Below are 18,878 nucleotides of genomic sequence, written 5' to 3'. Positions count from 1 at the left end.
ATGCTGAGCATGAAGCCTATTGTGGAGCTCAATCTCACGACCTCACAACCCTGAGATCATGGCCTGAACCAAAATCAAGAGTCAATGCTTAACTGACTGAGCCACCCAGGCACCCCAATCCTGATTTTCTTTAACCCTAGTGATGGAGATCCATTCTTCAGCCTTGAGAGAAAGAGATAAATAATGTGTTTCTTCATAAAAAAGAAGAAGTAGAAGGTAGAAGAGAATGTGACACTTTGAGGAAAATCTCTGATGCTAGAAAAGGTGGATTCACTCAAGCAAAAGCTTATATTTTAGAAGAGCATTTGTCAAGTGAAAAAAGGAAATCGTTAATCAGCAGCCAGGATGTTCACAGATGAGCAGGGCAAGTAATATAGAATTGCTTAATTTTGAAAAAAAAAAAAAATGAAATGCTCATTTCAATTTGAGATATGTCCTGATGTGTACATTTTGAGATCCTTTAAGAAAGTATATTTATTGAAATTACTGTTTCTAGAGTCATTGGCTGATTGTTTTCAAGCATAATTTTATCACAATTGAATAGCTGCAAAAATATTTCATTATAATATTATAATGTTTATAAAAGTTTATTTAAAAGATTACCTTTTATATTTAAAAATATTAACTTCATATACTTTTGGCACTTTTTGTAATTTGTTTAATTCATCTAGATTTACATATTAGAAATGGAAAATTATAACACAAAACTAGTTTTGCTAAAAGTAACAATAACCCAAATAAAATTTAGAACTCATTTCTACAACCTCAGGGAATTAAATCTTGCTAAGGCCCTGTGTGAACTTGAAAGTGGATCATGAGCCTCAGATGAAATATAGCCCCCAGGATACCTTGACTTCTGTCATATAAACCCCTGAGCAAAGAACCCAGTAATACCATGACAAATTTCTGACCCACAGAAAATGTGAGATAATATGGGTTTTTAAGTTCCTAATTTGGGGTGATTTGTTATGCAGCAATAAAAAAGTAATGCAGACCTTTTTCATTATTGTGGCTGAGGGTCCCTAAATTGACCCCCAGTGATTCCCTGACTCCTAGTCCTTATGTACTATAGATTCCTCTTTCCTTGAATATAAGTCTGGCCTGTGAGCTTAGTTCTAATAATAGAATACAGCAAAGGTGATGGGATGTCATTTCTGTGAATACCATACATTCACTATATAAGACTCTGTCTTAGCAAAGTGAAGGTAGCAAGACTCTCTCTTGCTGGCTTTGAAGAAGTAAACCACCATGTTGTGAGAAGGTCTATAGAGATGGCCCTGAGGAATTATGGGCAGCTTCTAGGAGCAGCCAGCCAGCATAAAAAACGGGGACTTGAGTCCTACAACTGCAGAGATGAATTCTGCTAAAAACCTTAGGGAGCTTAGAAGATCGTTCACCAGTTGAGACTATAGTGAGACACCTGGAAACTGGAGTGTAGCCTTCCGAGACCCTAAGCAGATGACCCAAGTACACTATGCCGAACTTCTGCCCTGACGGGATGAATCAGAGGGTACACCCACTGCTGGTGCTTCATGTGATTTACTTCCTGGACCACTGGGTTTGTTTCAAAAGTTTAATAAAAGTTTCCTTTCAAAAATATTACTAAAGTGTAGTAAAATTCATTTCTTGTTGAAATAGGAAAAAAAAAACCTATGTATGTCAGAATATTATTTTTAAAGATAGTAATTATATTTTTTTGTTTGTTTGATTTTCTTGCTATTTTCTCATTTCTCTTCTGCCCTTTCAAACACATAGATCATTACACTGAGATCCACTGCCATTAGAAAGGATGTGATGAAAAAGAAAGCAAAAAATAAATACAGCTGTATCTTGTTTCTTGGCTCATCATTACAGGACCTGAAAAAATACCCACAGGCCTAAGAGAAAGAAGGTAGATGGAAGGGAAGAGAGACAGTGGCCCTTGTCTTCTTTCCTAGGATACTGATAGGCAGGATGTAGTACTCCAGAGTTTGAATGCGTACATGATGTCTATTGGCTAATGGTGCTTAGAAAGATTTGTAGAGATTCACATGTCTTGAAATGTTTTAAAGTAGTAGAAAAATTGTTGTGTCTCTTGATATTGTACAGAGGTAGCCTAGAGAACTTCAGTCCTGAAAGAACAAGGAAAAGGAATGACAGAACATCATCATGAATTACATGGACATCTATCTCGTTTCTTCACTTTGGCATTATAAAATGATCTCAGAATGTACAAACAACCCAAGAGAAAGGTGGGACATCCCAAAGTCTTTTTTTAAAATAAATACTTAATAAGAATCGAGTAAGTACTGTACCAGTTGCTGAGGACATAGCAGTTAAAATTAATTCCTTGTCTTTATGAAGCTCCCATTATAGTGTGTGTGTGTGCTTGACATTTAATAAATAAATAAAAGGAATATAAAAAGGAAAATAGTATGTCAGATGGAAATAAGTGCTACTGAGAAAAAAAAAAAAGCAGAGTAAGGGGATAGCAATAGAGATGAACTCCCCCAGACTCTTCTGTTCAACTCCGACTCAAAGTCTCTCCACGAATATGTAATAGATATTTCAAACTATTTATGATTGAACAGAATCTGAGATTATCTTCCTACCCTAGAATTTCCTTTCTAAGTAAATGGACCCCTCATGAAGCCAAAAACCAAAATATTATCCTTGATTTCTCACTGTCAATCCATCAGCAAGTCCCACTGGATCTTTTAAACACAAGGTATATATGTCCACTTCTTTCCATCTCTACCACCCTAGCCCAAGACATCATCACCTCATACCACCCAATTATCTATTCTTTCTCCCTTGACCTCCTAAATTCTAGTCTTTCCACAGCAACTCCAGTGATCTTTCAGAAAGTCAATCAGATCACTTCACTCACCTGCTTAAAACTTTGATGGCATTCCATCACTCAGAATAAAAGCTACACTCTTTTTCCTGGCTTACAAAGCCTAATGGGATTGGGGTTTTGTCCACATTTCTGACCTCATCTCATTCTGTTCTCCTCTTCATTGACATTCTTTCTCTCCCTATAACGTGCCAAACTCATTCTTGCCTTAAGTTACTTTCTGGATTCCCCTTAGCTTTGCTTAGCCAATTCCTTCTTGTCATTTAGATCTCAGTAAACCCCACTGATCTGGTAAGAAGTAGTCACTTAGTAATGGTGGACTTGCCATACTGGTAATGTCTGTCTAGCATTTGTCATCATCACATTGTTCTTTTATTTCCAGCACCTCCCTCTTACAAGGAGGCTTCTTGAGAATAAGGTTTTTGTTTGCTTCCTTGTGTTTTCTGTCCCTAAATGTGCCTGGTATAGTTGACACCCAGTGAACATTTGTTGAATGTATAAACAAAAGCTTGGAATGTTATTACTACTCACAGAAGTAGAAAGGAAGAAAAATATAGCCACAGTTTTTCCCTCCTCTTTCTCTTCTTCCTCATTTCTTTTCATCCAATAATCATTTATTCTACATTCCAGATTTTTTCCTGGGAATCTCCTTATAATTTTGCTCTCTATTTTATGAAATTATAGACTCTTCCTCTAAGACTTTCATTTTCAGGAAACATGCTTCCCTCCTGCCATCACACACACGCAAAAAAAAAAAAAAAAAGTGCTTCAAGTTTTTTGTAGCCAACATAGAATCTTATCTAACCAACTTTTCTCCTCCCTCCCTTTTTCTCCCTCCCTCCCTCCCTCCTTCCCTCCTTGCTCTCTTCTTACCTTCCTTCCTTTCTTCCTTCCTATTTTTATGGAAGTGATATTTATTCTCCTGAGACTAGAGTCTGCTCTTAACTCATCTCTTTCTGCCTCCCTAACAATTTGCTCTATCAATCACCTCAGCCCTAATCCTAATCCTCTCTCTTTCCTGGTTCAAAAAAAAAAAAAAAAATAGTTAAATACAAATATCAACAATGCATCAACCCAAATTCTCTCAACTCCAAATCTTTTTGTTTCCTTCCAAATCTCTCCCTCTCTTACCCCTTCATCTGCTCTCCTATTTTTTTTTCTATTTTCCCATCTCTCACTCATTCCTCAATCCACCATTTTTTTCCTACCTACATCACCCCAGGAATATATCTTTGCCGAGGTTACCAAAAATTCCTCCACCTTTTTATTCCATGGAAATTTCTCAGTCTTTATTTTCTTTGGCCCAGTAGCAACAGTTAACATTTAACCTACTCCCTCCTCTCTGGTTGCCTTATCCTTTCTGGATAAGTTCTCCATCTTTTTTGTGGCCTCCTTTCTTCTGATTAGAATTTTCTCTTTCGTATATGCCCCTTCTTATTCTATACACTTTTACTTTGTAGGCTCATCAAGTTCCAAGTTTCTATCCAACATATTTGTATGCCTTACAAATCTATTTCTCCAGCTGTATATTTCCTTAGAAGCCACAGACTAATATATACAATTATTATATTGTATAATATACAATTATATATTGTGAAAGCTAGCATTCCTGAAAGTATTCTTGACTCCACTCTCCTCACTCTGATATCTCATCGTCCTGTGAACTGAACCTCATATAAACATACTTCATCTGTTATCTTTTCTGTTCCCCTTAGGAATCACTTACCATCTTTCTAATTTCCTTCTGCTTCTAGTTTCTCCTCCTCCTGAGTTTTCAATGTGTACATGATAATATCTTAAAATTATGGATATCATCATTTTGCCTGCTGCTTGAAATTCTTCAAAATTTCTTAGGATAAAATTCATAGTCTTCCCTGTGTCTGGGTTTTATATAATGCACAATTGTGTGCCAAAAATTTTACTTGTACATATTTCTTTGAATTAATTATTAAAATATGGAAAATCCTAATGTAGTAAATTTAATATTTTTTTCATAAGTCCCCCCTTATTCTGAGTGAAATGAATTACCTTAATTAGTATTATGCAATCATTAAAATTTGAACATAAGAAACTCTGAGGCATGGATTTGGTATATACCAAATAGATCCTATATTCACTGTACATAAGGCAAATATATTGTTGTGAAAAGTAAAATAAACTAGCATGAAAGGATAAGAATACTTTTTTTCTAAGAATAATAAATAGTAACTATCACTTTGAAATTCAGAAAACCACCAAATAACAGGGAAATAAAACATCTTTAGAATTTGCCCTCACACGTTTATTTTGATTTTTCTAATATTTGAGAATACTCTCACTGATCCTTGCCAAATGTCATCATAAGACATTTCAAAGATATATGAGTTTTCATTATCACATAACCAGAGATGCTCTGAGTAAACATTTTTGGGAAAAATATTTGTTAGAAAATCTGTGCAAAAAACCTCAAAGGCCTAAACCCCCCTTACATAAAGGAAATGTGTTCCTTCTAAGCCACCAATGCAATTCAAACGTGTCACAATTCAATGTACCTCAGTTTTGAACGTGAAGAATGAAAATTTCTATACATAAGTATAGATCATTAGCCTAGAAAGAGACATAACATCAACCCAAATTACTAATCTTACAAAAGCACTTTAAGGGCTACCTGCAAAGGATCTAGAATCTGGGTATTTATTACTCCAGAAAGTTGGAACTATTAGAAACAGTTTCAACATCATCTCTTTAGTTGGTAACTCCCTGGTAGCTGTGAAGCCCTTTCCAGCAAAACCTAGAACTACAAGACAGGTACACACGTATTACGGCACTTGATGCTTCTGGCAGCCCCTAGTGATAACACAGCAGGACTTATTTTCAAGCTAGCTTTATAAATAACAGATGGGAGATGGAGGGAAACAATGACTTGCCCCAAACTGTAGGAGGAGAGTGACAGAGCTAAGGCTCAAATTAAGTATTATGAGTGACATCTTATACTCTTTCCAGTTTCTCATGTTTTGGCTAGTGAAAGGATATGGAATGGAGTATGGTGAACAGGTACAAAAGTGGAATTTTGTATGGAATTTGAATTCTAGACAGTCTTACTTCAGTTCAGATATCAACCCTTAACATTGAAAAACATTTTTTAAAAAGGTTGAGATCTATAACTTTTGATAAACCTGTTTTTCAAAGCAGATTCAAAAGATTCCTAAAAATAGTTTAAGCAACACATGTGGTGAATGTCTGCATGTTTTGTGGAGGGGGCTATTGGTATATCATTTCCGGGGCTACTGGTATACCATTTCCTTATGTTAAGTTAGCTTAAGTAAACGATTAGGAAATAGGGTATAAAGATCAAAGAGAATGGACTGCTGATCAAATGGGGCCCTCTCAGGAGACATGAATGGGGGGAAAATGTCCCTAGTTAGTAGTACACAGAGTGTTATAATCAATACTAGTAAAATTCTCTTAAGATAGAAATATTTTTCTTTTACCCTTTTTCACTTTCTTTTGGTTGTCACTAAATTAGATAAAAGTGTTTTCTTGCTAGCCTGTAGGGATACACCAAATAAAGAACTCACTATCTAACACTTGAAATGACAAGCTAAAAACACAGAAGTATTGGTAATAAGTCAGCATAATCTAAACTGGATAATCTAACGGAAAGTATTCATTTTCTCAGTACCACAGGTATTTTTAGAGGTAATTATATTTAAAGTTCTAGGAAATTTAACCTATACCTATCAGAAAAATAAAATTCACTAATTTCACTTTCTCCTGGGAAGAAAGGAGTGTTTGGCTTTTAATTGTTAATTGCTGCTTCTCAGTCAAGCTTTCCACATTGCAGTGCAGTTGACTAGTTTCCTAGTTTCCTAGTCGACTGTGAGCTCATAGAGAGTAAGGGCTGAACACAACAGATAACTCAATGGATATTTTTTGAATGCAAATAAATTCAAGTGCGTGATGTAGACTTTGACTTTCTGGTAGAGGTGATACGGATTCTACGTATGGTATTTCCATATCCAGTGTCATTATGTTGGCAATATATGTGACTTATACAAAGAAGATATAATAAATCCTTAATTAATAATGAGAGTTAACATGTCACTGGTAGGAAGCAGTATATTCAAAAACAAAGAAATTATTCTATACAGCTCAATAAAATTATGCAATCATGTCTCTCAGAAAATTGTTTCTAAAAATAATTTTAACATATCTTTAACTATACAGGGCCATAACCACTATAATTCTTATTAGTATTAACTTTTTTAAAATTAAAAAAAATTAGTTAATAGTGTCAGGGCACATGAAAGTAACTTTAGAACAAGAACACAACTCTCTATTTGCCTAAATGAAATTTACCATTTTGAATAATGATAATTTGTTTAATAAAAATATTAACTTGAGGAAGTTGGAAACATAAGAATTGTTCCTGAAAACATCACGTTAAATAACTGAGTTTGTGATAAATTCTACACAAAATCCAGCTAACCTAATTTTGCAAATTGCTTGAAATTGCACATGAAGATATTAACAATTCTTTTATTAAAGGATAAAATGACCGTAATACCCAAGGCAATACACTGATTAAAGCAGGTGCAATGGAAGATAATCCGTAAGCTTCATAATTCCTTGGATAATAGATCAGTGATTCACTGTAATGTGCTTATTAAGCAATATGGAAAATTGGGTCAAAATAGACAGTAAGATAGATTTGTTCATATATGACATGGCTTGCTATGGAGACAATCAAAGTGACATTTCTTAACTGAAGTCTCTAGAGATAAGATACTTGGCATCGAATTAATCTGTTACCTAACCTTTTGGAAAATGTATGGCTGTGATCATTAAAAGAAAATTGCATTAAAAACGGGCGATTATGATATACAGTATAATTGTAAGGGACAAATTTTTCTAATAGTAAATTGAAATTCCGCCTTGTTGAAGAAATGAGGGCTTAGAAAAAGGCACTGATGGTTATTTCCATAAAATAATGTGCCTAACTCACATACTTATGACGGCTATCCTGGATGGCCATGATAAACACTCACATTCATGGAAGAACAAGTCCTCAGAGGGTTGTTGTAAGATTCTAATAATTGGTGATATCAATCATATTTTTTGTGAGCTTTTCTGAAATGGAAATATTTAATTTTTCCATGAGGCAAAACATTTATTTTGCTTTGAAAAGATGACAGAAAATAAAAATATACTGCACAGAGTGAGTCTATGTTAGCTATTTATTAATTACGGTCACATGCAGGGAAACTTGAGCGTTGTTCTTTTAGCAGAGGTTTCCTGGGCAACTTCTATCTGAGATTTGGCATTTCCTGCACAAATACCTGTGTATAATAAGACATCTTTCCTTTTGTCACTAAACTGAGCGCAAGTCGGTGGTCCTTAAATATAAATCTGATTGATACAATCTGTTTAAATTTGGATAACTGCCATGTTGGAATGTACTCATTTGATTGGCTTTTTGATACACATGTGAAATGAAGGGGAGATCCAGCTCACATAGGCCTTGCTACATTTGGTAAGAGTCATATTCCCCAAACAGAGTTGGCCTAATGTATAGAGAGGACCTGATGTCATGTTTGGACATCCTGAGGCAACAAGATAGTCTCCCCACAGTGGCACTGAACCCACGTTTGCTAAGAGTAGAAACCATTTGTATTCTGCTTGGATGAAGAGGGACTTACTCTCTTGGGAGTCTTCAGGCTATTTGGATGATGCCATCCTAACCTTCCCCTTCCATTTGCCTGCACCATCAGGTCACTCCCTTGCCTGGAATGATACTCTTGACTTTTATTTACTCTCTCTCAGTGATTCTCAGGCTTGAACCCGGATCAGAATCATCTGCAGGGTTTGTTGAAGTGTAGAGTGAGTGCTGGGCCCCACTCACAGAGTTTTTGGTTCAGTAGAATGGGGGTAGGGTCCAAGAATGTTCATTTCTAAGAAGCTTCCAGATCATGCTGATGCAAACTTTGAGAGCCCCTGTTCTTCCATGCTACACTAGAATCTCCTTTGATTCATTTATGTTCTTTTCACTCATATATTGTTTTATTCATATATCATCCATAAATTACATTAAAATATAGATGTATGTACCATGAATGTCTATAACCATGCACTATTAGTCACATTAAATAACAACAGAGCTTACAGTCTTCTTCTGGTCCTGTTGCTCTATGACTTCTTGCTGCTCTAGACTCTCAACAGAGTGGAGCCTCCCTCCAGACCCTCTAGTCCCTAGAGGAAATCCAATTTCGAAATTGTTTCTTCACCCAATTCTTCATTGCTTTTCTTTTGCCTCATGCAATCACCATTTCCATTTACTCAATGGAGGTGATCGCATTTATGTGGAATGAAGAAAGCAATCTACTTAAACTAAAATACATACTAATGCTTGAGACTTGGTTTGAATGTTCACATTTTAGAAAAAGATGCCTCAAAGCCAACATCAATTTCAAAAACCATGACAACATGCAGCAAAAACTGTCAGGTCGTTGAGATGTGTTTCCTCCCTCATACCTGCTGTCTTTGGACACATCTAGTCAGCACTGCAGATGATTAATCTAGATACAGAGCACTGGACAAAATAAATTGGTTTGGGGCTACATGAGATATTTAATAACTTTGTAGAAACCATATACAATTTATGTTTTAAGTAATGTGTTTGCATAGCCCCTCAATCAAAAATTGAAAAGTTATAAGACCCTTGTGATAACCAATAAATCTGTCTAAACATCTGTTCTTACTGGAAATGTTCCAATAGGATATTTCTATTTTTATAAGGTGAAAGAATTATTCCTTACATGACAAAGGAAGCCCATGTTTCAGGTAATTATATTATAGTGTTCCCCCACAGAGGTATATATGAGGAAACAAAGAATCGGAAAGGTAATCGAACCTAAGGACACCCAGGGCTCATTCATCCTGAGGCAGTCAGCAGGATGGAGTTTCAAAATGCATTTTAAATGCAAAGCCACTTTCTTAAGGGGGGTGTTCTGAGAACTTATATGAGAAGGACATCACTTGTCTAGGAGAGCAAAGAAGAAAAGTGAATATGTAAATGATTAAATAGAGACTCAGGAATAGAAGGGGAAAAGGCACTGGGAATTGTGTTGAATGGGGATGGCCACGTTCTGGAGGAATTCATACTTAAAAGTCCTGTCTTCTGACCTGCCACTGATACTGCTGCCTTGTCCCCTCTTCCTCCTTCACTTCCTTCTTCTTTTTCTCTCTTTCCTCTTTATTCTCTTACATCTCCTCCTCTTTGCTCCCTTTCTTCTTTTTAACTTGGTTCTTATTTTGTTGTTTCTTATTTTGACTCTGCCTAATAAAATCTATGTAATCACCATTACCAACTTTATTTGCTCATTTGATGGTTTCAGCCAACATCCAAACAATTGAAAATAACTGTGTATATATAGTCACAATTTCACTTCATGGCAAACTCCTTTAAAATCTGATTCCCACAGAAAAGGCATATTATCTAGAATTGGATACTGCTTGTCCCTAAAAGTAACACCCTTAAGTCACTAAAGGCCCCTCTGGGTCTCACTTTCATCCCTTAGCAAGTAGTTGAGTTAGATAATTTCCCACTCTGAAGCTCATACTCTATCCTGTATTTTCTATTTGATATTTTTGCAAGTTTTTTTTTTCCTCAGTTGCAATAAAAATCTTTATCTTCTGCTCACTGCCTACTCCCCTATAAATATTTGTTTTCAGTACTAGCACTTTAGGCAATCTCTTTTACAAGTGGTAACTCTGACATAAACTGGAAATATTGTAAACAGAACCAGCCACTCAGGCAGTATGTGAGAGATTTTTCTGGTCAAATCTCACACAATGTATTTAGTCCATTTACATTCTCCTCACTGAAGCTTATAAAGCAAGATAGGAAAGGCAGATTTTCACATTTCCTCAGGCCGAGGTCAGAAGTAACTTTCAGAGGGAACTTGAAGCTTAGGCAAAAATCCAAACACATAAAAGCACAGCCATTTTAAAACTAGTAAAAATGAACTGTTACTTGGTATAGCAGATGGCAATATTTTATGAACCGTTTCGTAACATTATAGAATTCCCAGCATCTACTAAAATTCAGCCTCGTGAATACCATTAAAGAGGCTATCCAGCTTTTGCACATGGTATTTTTAAAGGAAATGCTGTATTGTGGACCTAAAAAAAGAATTTCTTAAGATATGAAAGGATTGCCTAATGTACTCCATGGCAGGTGAGAACAAGGTCATCATGATGCAAGCAGAGACTATTTTTTTTCATGCTGTGAAGCCATCATAATATTAAAGTTACTGTATCTCTGTTTTAAAGAAACTTTCTGGCTAAATTGTATGAAGATAGACAAATCTTGGTTTATATTAGAACATAACTTTTTAAAATTCACACTTAGCCAATGACTATCTAATCTTAAATGATTATTGCTAAGGGAACATTTACTGCAAATTGCTAATCCATTTAGAACTAGCAGCTACTTATCTGATTGGGGGAATAAGCCAAGGAGAGTCTGAAGCACCTTCTGAACGGAGAGATGACATTTAATATGAGAGTAAAATTGCTGAGTGGTGATGCACTACGTACATATAGATACCCTCTTCACGTCTCTGCCAAATAATACAGAAGGGGATGGAAGCATTCAGAGGAAAAGTTTCTGAAAGTCTTTGGGGATTTTCTTCAGTAGTTAAGACATAAGGAACAGCAGCAACAAGGATGTTTGACTAAACTGAATGCAATCACTAACGAGGAAGGAAGGGAATTGGGGCCCATGAGCTTTGAATACTGTATATAACCTGTCAGAATGGCTAAAATCAAAAACACAAAAACCAGTAAGCTTTGGCAAGGGAGTAGAGAAAAAGGAGCCCTTGTGCACTGTTGGTAGGAATGTAAACTGGTGCAGCCACTGTGGAAAACAGTATGGAGGTTCCTCAAAAAATTAAAAATAGAACTACCTTATGATTCAGGAATCATACTACTGGGTATTTACTCAAAGAATATGAAAACACTAATTCAAAAGATATGCACCCCTATGTTTATTGCATGATTAATTATAATAGCCAAGTTATATAAGCAGCCCAAGTGTCCATCAATAGAGGAATGAATGAAGAAGATGTGGTATAAAATGAATGGAATATTATTCAGCCATTAAAAGAAATAAATCTTGCCATTTGCAATGACACAGATGGATCTAGAGAGTATAATGCTATATGAAATAAATCAATCAGAGAAAGACAAATACCATATGATTTCACTCATATGTGGAGTTTAAGAAACAAAACAAACGAATGAAGGAAAAAAAAAAAAAGAGAGAGACAAACCAAAAAAGCAGATTCTTAACTAAAAAGAATAAACACATGGTTAGCAGAGGGGAGGTAGGTGGTGGGGAGGCTGAGTGAAATAGATGAAGGGGATTAAGAGGATACTTACCTTGATGAGCACTAGTAATATATAGAAGTGTTGCATCACTATATTGTACACCTGAAACTAATGTAACACTGTATATTAACTATACTGGAATTAAAATTTAAAAAAAGAATACTGCATATAAATATGAGTGGCAAAAGTTACCAATTTTAAAATAAAAAACAGTAGCTGGCTCTTACTTTCTCAAAAATTAAGGGAAAAAATTGCATGTTATTAAGGTAACTTTTAATAAACTTGTCAGACATACCAGAGGTATCAAGACTTGTCATTGTTCAAAAATAGAAATATTAATTTGATCATTCCCTGTAGAACTTGGTTTCATATGCAATATCTACATATTTTGTTGTAAAACTGTAGGTTTGTTATTATTGTAGCATTGTAACTGCCAATTTACAATATATTGATTAATGCTTCATCAGCTATATATAGAGTGCTGTATAATCATAAAAAAAATTATAACCATATCCTGTTCAATAATTTGGAATGAGTGGTGATTATTTTCATCACTAACTGACAGATTAATTTAAAAAGTCTTATTTTTATCAATCTTTCAGCTCCTGGCCTGACTAAATATCAAAGGATCCTAAATGCTATCCATTACCTTCTTAAAAACATAGAGGTGCTGGTTAATATTTGTGATACAGGAGCAAAGTTTAAAAAAAATTTATCTTGAGAATGTATTTTATAACAGATAAGAGAATAAGCACTGTGCATAATTATTGTAGTTTACTTTTACAGACATGCCCAGGAATTAGACTTGATTATTTGCATTTTATAGCTGAAGTTGGGCAGCTTGACTAGGGTCCTACTGCTGGTACTCTGTGAGGACAGAATCTGAACCCAGTACTGCCTGCTTACAAAGCCCATCTTCCTTGGATGATATCATTTGGGCGGCCATACTACACAACGCCAGTGGGCACCATTCATTTGCGTTAGCTGTAGTGATAGCCTCTGAAGTTTTGCTACCTCCCGGAATGTTATATAAAACCAGTTTTCAAGAACATCCATTATATTAAGTGTGATAAAATCTATGTTGGTAAATATACCATGGGGACCCTAGCTCTCATACACATTAGGTCATTTTCAAGATTTATCTTGAGGTAGCTAGGAATGACACTAGTGGCAGAAAATGCCACAGGATCTCCCAGACACCCTGGGTTAAAGAGTAGAACAGTGAAAGAATAGAGCAAAGGCTAAATTTGATCCACAAGGCATTTATTCCAATAAGCAACAGCCAAAATCAATAATCTGTCCAGCAAGCAAGCACAGATGCCATAATCCTTCTAGTAAAAAGAGAATTCTTTCAGTAGATCGGTGTTTCTTACAACATGGGAAGGGAAGGTAGATGGATCTAGGCATTGTTTTACCCCTCAACTTCCAGGGACAAAGCCATCAAAATCCACAGAAGAAAGACACAAATAGTTCAAGTACAGCTGAATCTTTCACAACTATTTTACCAGTAATTATTTCAGCGCTAAAATCTCTAGTCTAGATTTAGGGAAAACTGAGCAAGAGCAAAATCAAAAATATCTTTGAAAGACTTGAAGGATTAAACAAAAAATGGAAGAACCTTGGTTAAGGCAAAGCTGACTAAGGAATAAAGTGGGAATAGTTTCCTTTTGCCCTCTGAGGGGATTAATTCAGTTCTAGTATCCAACCTGATAGTGCTCTTAGTAAGTGTAGTGTCTCTAACACTGTAATAAAACCTCTCTTGAATTGTTTTCTTATTTTGGTTTCTTAGAATAAAATCAGCAATTCTGTTTGGAGTTACTGCATGAATAAATATATGAAGGTGGCATTTAAAGAGTAGTAAGTTTCCAAACATATTTAACACATAGTTTATGTCCATACACAACACACACATGAGCGTGCGCACACACACACACACACACACACACACACAAGTTTACTTCTGGTTGAGATTTTTAAAAAGGAAAATAGCAGAATATATTTAATCCAAAAGATTCCAAAACACATTGCCAGGTGTGTTTTGGGTGGGAGGGGAGGGGCAGAGGGAGAATCTACACCAGTGCCTTCGTGGGCACCTGCTGCTCCCTATTCCCCAGCCTTCTTGTTTAGGTTGTCATGATGCAAGTAAACTTTCAATGCACCACATGCTTGCCTTTGATCTCTGGCATCTGTGACATTGCCATGTGAAGGACATGCCCACTGCCTGTTGATTCCAAGAGGAGAGTCAGAGAAAGGCGGAGCAAAAGCATCCAGCCCAACTCTTCTAGTTGAGTGCAGCCCAGTTTAGTCAGCCCCCAATCTGCAGACCTCTGAGTGAGTCCAGCTGAAATCCGCAGAGGCTCAAACCTTACCTTATCAGCTGACTCAAGACGCTTGAGCCAAATAACTGTTTATTGCTGATAGGACACTGATGAGATTTTAGTGACCATTTTACAGCATTTCTGTGACAGTGGCCGCCTGATACACCCTGATATTTTGTAGCAAATTCACCACCACACATATTATATATTTATTTGGTGTTTTGCTTATTGTCATGTTCCTCTAATATATGCTCCTTGAGAAGAGGGACTTTATTCTATTTATTGTTATTCTTCCACCACCTACAATGGGGGCTGGAGCTCAGTGATATCCCAATAAATATTTGTGGAATAAATTGTCTACTGTGTGTTATTATATTATCAAAACTGTGTAGGAACAGGGGTGCCTGGGTGGCTCAGTTTGTTGAGCATCTGGCTCTTGATTTCAGCTCTGGTCATGATCTCAGGGTCCTAGGATCAAGCCCCACACTGGGCTCCAAGGTCAGCAGGGAGCCTGCTTGAGGAGTTTTCTCCCTCTTCCTCTACCCCTCCCACCCGCTTGTGCTCTCGCCACTTTCTCTCTCAAATAAATAAATAAATCTTTAAAATAAATAAATAAAATAAAATGTGTAGGAACTTAGGAGCTAAATGGACAAAACACATTCTTTTGCCCTCATAGAAATCATAATCTAAATATTTCTATATTTTAAATTTTATATTTTACTGGTATAAAATATTGTATCATTTAAGTAGGATTAATCTAGAGCCTGTAGCTATAATATTTATAATTTTATCTCCAGTGACATCAACAAAACTAAACTGCTCTTACCAAAAAAAACATATTTTCACTTATAGCGTTTCCTATAAAACAGCATGAAACTAATTCTCTTTATTTTCATCATGCTATTAAAATAAACTATACTTACACATAATTGGCCTATTATTATTTTTAATTCAATTACCTCTTCGTTTATCCTTTCCAGAGTTTGGTAGATCAACTATATCTATGACCTTCTCCCTCCTTTCCCTCCCAATTTTTCTTAGTCAACTATGAGTTAAATATTTAATATATGCAAAGCACTACAACAGGTGCTTAAAGTTAAAGATATGTAAGAAAAACATGGTAAAATCTTCAGGGTCTAGAAAAATATTAATTATCTTAGAAGATGAAATATCCACCCCCAAAGCAGGCCAGACATGTTAGCAAGTAAATACACCCATTTGCAGCTTGGTCCAATGTATATCTGCAACCTAAGTTCATACCACTCTCCTGCCTCATGAAAAATCTTAATGTTTCTTTACTGTCCTATTCTTTTTCACACTCCTTTCTTTTGCCTGTGCTATTTGTTATACCTCCCTAAATAACCACTCAACACTTCTTCAGTTGGAAAAGAGTTTATTACTTTTACAAAACAGAATTAAAAATGGTGCTTGGAAAGCATCCTCCCTTGTCATGATCTTTATGGTTGCATCCTCTGAAGTTTTGTGCTAAATTTTATATGAATATATTTTTCTCAGGAAAGCCATTGTTCCTGGCCATTTTTCTAGTTAGACTCTCAAAGGGAATCTGACTCTCAAAACTTATAAATCATTCACTGGAATATAAACCTTTTAAAGGCAGAAATTCTATATTATTTATTTATTATTAGAGTCCAAAAAAATAGGTATTCAGAAAAAAATGTTGAAAGTAGAAAAGATTACTTAGGTAATTGTTTAAGAGTAAATTCATTAAGTGTCAAACATATCATATTAGATAAATATTATTTTATTGGCTCAAAGAAGATGTACTTAGGTTGACTTGGCACACTCAAGTAAAAGCTCAAAAGAGGCAGAATTTGAGAGGGGCCTAGAGGGTGGGCAGAACTAGGATATCAGGAGCCAACAACAATCTAAATAATATGGAGAAGAAAACAAGTCAAAAAGATGGGGTCTGGAATGGGCTTTGAATGCCTGTGGGAGTCAGTCCAAACACATGTGGAGTGTTGATGTGTGCTCCCTTATAACAGTGAATTCGTTTTGCAAATTCATCAGCTCTGCTCCTTGTGAAGCCAAGGAAGGCTTCTTGTAAGTTAAATCACACAAAAACTTCATTTTTGGAATGTAAACACCACTGATAGTCTTCTCAATGCTTTCTTTGACCTTTTTAAAATTTTTATTTTCAAGACTCTGACAGCATTGATCACCTGTGTCTGTTCAGCACTTTTTTCATGAGACTGACATACTGTCCCAGTGCTCACACCTATCAACATCGCTCTGATTTATCGGCTTAATAACAGGAAATCATTTGGTAGCCCAACTCCATTTTGCTTGAACACTGACCTGTGACCTTAATCTGATGCCTTTCAAGGTTCTTTGTTTTTCCATGTAAGGCCAATTAAGTTGAAGCATTTTGAAGAGACTATATGACATAAAAAGTCATATTTGAGCATTTGCAGTTAATTTTTCTCTCAGATAAAAATAAAAGAATAATTTCATTAAAAATAATTAAAAAATCACTTTAATAATTTAGTTATTAAAGCAACTGACTTACATTACCTAAGAACAATTTTTAAAATTAATGTAGTAGCTGGAGGAATGCAGAAGTCTAATTTTTATTTATTAATATAAAATATATAGATAACTGGATGAGAATTATATTAGTTCTTTTTTATAACAAACTTATTTTATAAATCGGCACACTGTTTCTCAGAATATCATTTATATTTAAATCCACTATCCAATTCTACAAGTGAGCTTATACTAAAAACTTTCATAAACTTGAATTTAGAAAAAACAAAAATCTTCAAAAATATTTATATTAATACAGAATATTTTACTGATTGTCCAATTATAACACATTAATTAGGAAATAATCATTGTCAATTCTGCTGAAAATGTGATGCATATATTTTTCCCATAATTTAATTGATGATGGGAAATGTGGCAGCTTTATGGAAGAAGCAACATACCACACACACACACACACACACACACATTCATGGAAACACAAACATGCACATATTGTATCAAATCACAGAGAAATGCTACACTTTCAGACACCTGATATTGTTAATTGTTAACTTGATATTCTTAATGATGAGTGCTATCATTACGTGGATTAAAAATAGATTTAAGATTTTTTGAAAATTATGCAAAAGTTCTCTTTTGTATGTAATGGTGTGGAGTTTCATAAAAACCATGTGAAGAATCATAGCCTTTAGTTATGAACATCTTTATTTGAATTACACGGAATAACCTTCATATCAGGCAACGAGGGCAGTATGTTACTGATAGTTATCAGGTTCCCTTTCATTTTTTTGAACAATTAAAAGCTTACCGTTGAGCCATTCTAAGAGAAGTATGCTCATATAGTGAAGTGATACATTTACTGGGAAAAACTGAAAATTAAATCTACCATAATCAGCTTAAGAAACTGTGCAAAGCATAGGAGTAAAATGAGTGCTTCCAATTATCCAGTCATTCCACAAGAATTTATTGGTTGCCCTCCTACCTGCCATGACCTCTTCAAATAAAATTGGCTAATAGATGACTGATGTCCTTAAGTAACTTTAAATATTTACAGTATTGGAGGATGCAAGTAGACACAGGTTGCCATGGGAATATAAAACATCTAGAGGAGTGTCAGAGACGTTTCTCCTAAAGGGTAAGATCTTTATTTGTATCTAAACAATGAGTCACAGTTAGATAAAACTAGCAAATAAAAAACAAAACATCTTGGAAAATAACATATAAGAAGGCATGATTGCACGGAATTGCAAGCTTACTGTATTCTGGAAACTAAATTCACTCAGTAAAGAGTATGCATAAACAAATGGGTTTGGGAAAGGGGTAGAGGACTAGAGATATAGGCAAGCAAGATTACGAAGTGCCACTGATATATATATTATGTGAAGCTATGGAGATTGTAGCAGTCTCCAAAGATGGCCCACAAGAGAACCATCCCTCCCAGTATTTGTATTCTTCTGCCAATCTTCCTCTTTAACATGAGGTGATCAAGTGACTCACTTTTAACCAAAAGAATATGTGAAAGTGATGACATGTTTCTTCCAAGGCTGAGTTGTAAAGAAGTCTTATGGCTTCTACCTAATTCTCTTAGAGAGCTAGCTCTCTATGTATCACATATTTGGGGAATTAAAAGAAGATGAGACAGAGAATAATGGGAAGGGATGGTAGGGGGTGACATATGAGACAAGGCTCAAGAGAGGTAAGGAGGGGTGAAGTCTTACCAGTCTTGCCAGCCATATAATAGACTTTGTATTTAATTCTAATAGCACCTGAGACTCATTAGGTGGGTTTGAGAGCAGTGTGATAACATTTACTTATATTATTATTCTGATTTTAGTGTGGAGAACGAATTG

At 35.4% G+C, this 18,878-nt stretch overlaps 1 protein-coding gene and 1 long non-coding RNA gene across 19 annotated transcripts in view; one reads left to right on the top strand and one right to left on the bottom strand.

Annotated features, from left to right (window-relative positions):
- The window catches only part of ROBO2 (roundabout guidance receptor 2), a 1,625,448-nt gene that overhangs the window by 1,097,170 nt on the left and 509,400 nt on the right, over positions 1–18,878 (bottom strand). The window lies entirely within an intron of this gene.
- The window catches only part of LOC118536349 (uncharacterized), a 38,621-nt gene that overhangs the window by 2,248 nt on the left and 17,495 nt on the right, over positions 1–18,878 (top strand). Inside the window, exon 2 of one of the 2 annotated variants that reach the window (XR_004917646.2) lies at positions 2,089–2,231. This is a non-coding gene — a long non-coding RNA (uncharacterized LOC118536349). Of the gene's footprint in view, positions 1–2,088; positions 2,282–18,878 lie in introns of those variants that run through there. The other variant, XR_004917645.2, reaches the window with a different exon arrangement.

The sequence above is a fragment of the Halichoerus grypus genome, chromosome 1, assembly GCF_964656455.1.
Source record: "Halichoerus grypus chromosome 1, mHalGry1.hap1.1, whole genome shotgun sequence".
Taxonomy (NCBI): Eukaryota; Metazoa; Chordata; class Mammalia; order Carnivora; family Phocidae; genus Halichoerus; species Halichoerus grypus.
Note: the sequence above shows the minus strand (reverse complement) of the source record. Positions and strands in the feature narration are given on the sequence as shown.